At 40.9% G+C, this 741-nt stretch overlaps 1 non-coding gene across 1 annotated transcript; it reads left to right on the top strand.

The window, feature by feature from the left end:
- The first annotated feature begins 342 nt into the window (after nucleotides 1-342).
- On the top strand, nucleotides 343-448 carry LOC144711539 (small nucleolar RNA R71). Its single transcript, XR_013583592.1, has one exon. It is a non-coding gene; the product is annotated as a small nucleolar RNA R71 (small nucleolar RNA).
- Nucleotides 449-741: the final 293 nt, after the last annotated feature.

Genomic DNA, 741 nt, shown 5'->3' on the forward strand with positions numbered 1-741 from the left:
GGTGCTCCTCCGCTATTCTGACCTTGCCATAGTGAGATCATTTTTTCATTCATCTTTTCCATGGCTTTTCCCATCATTACACCTATCTGTTTTTCAATTCTATCCATAGTGATCTGGGGTTCAACCCCTCTAACATCCAACAATCCACCTTTCCGAGGGGTAACCCTAACATGATCGGAGGCATCTTGGTGATAGGCTAAATTATCGGACATTTTTTGTAGTAGTGCCATAGCTTCATCTTCATACATGTCAGCTATTGCTCCTCCACTCGAGATATCAACTCTGCCTTTCTCCACATCATTTAAGCCTTCATAGAGAATTTGCACTAACTCCCATTTTTGAATGCCATGGTGGGGGCACTTCCTAATGAGCCCCATCAATCTCTCCCATGCTTCGCTAAATGTATCATTTCCCTGCTGAAAATTTCTAATTTCTCTTCTGAAAGAATTTGTCCTAGCCACTGTATAATATCTTTTTAAGAAGCTCTTCTCCATATCATTCCATGATTCAAAATTTGTTCCCAACGTTCTAAACCAATCCTTGGCTCTATCCTTAAGGGCATGAGGGAATAGTTTCATTCTCACAACTTCCTTGGAAATTCTGGGGTAAGTGCAACTATCACATGCTTCGTAAAATTTTTCTAAGAAGTCATAGGGCTCTTCGTTTGCCTTCCCCAAAAAGGACGGTAATAGCTGAAATTGGTTTGGATCGATTCTAAACATCACATCTTCTCCAATCGGG

This window comes from Wolffia australiana, chromosome 13, assembly GCF_029677425.1.
Source record: "Wolffia australiana isolate 7733 chromosome 13, ASM2967742v1".
Classification (NCBI taxonomy): domain Eukaryota; kingdom Viridiplantae; phylum Streptophyta; class Magnoliopsida; order Alismatales; family Araceae; genus Wolffia; species Wolffia australiana.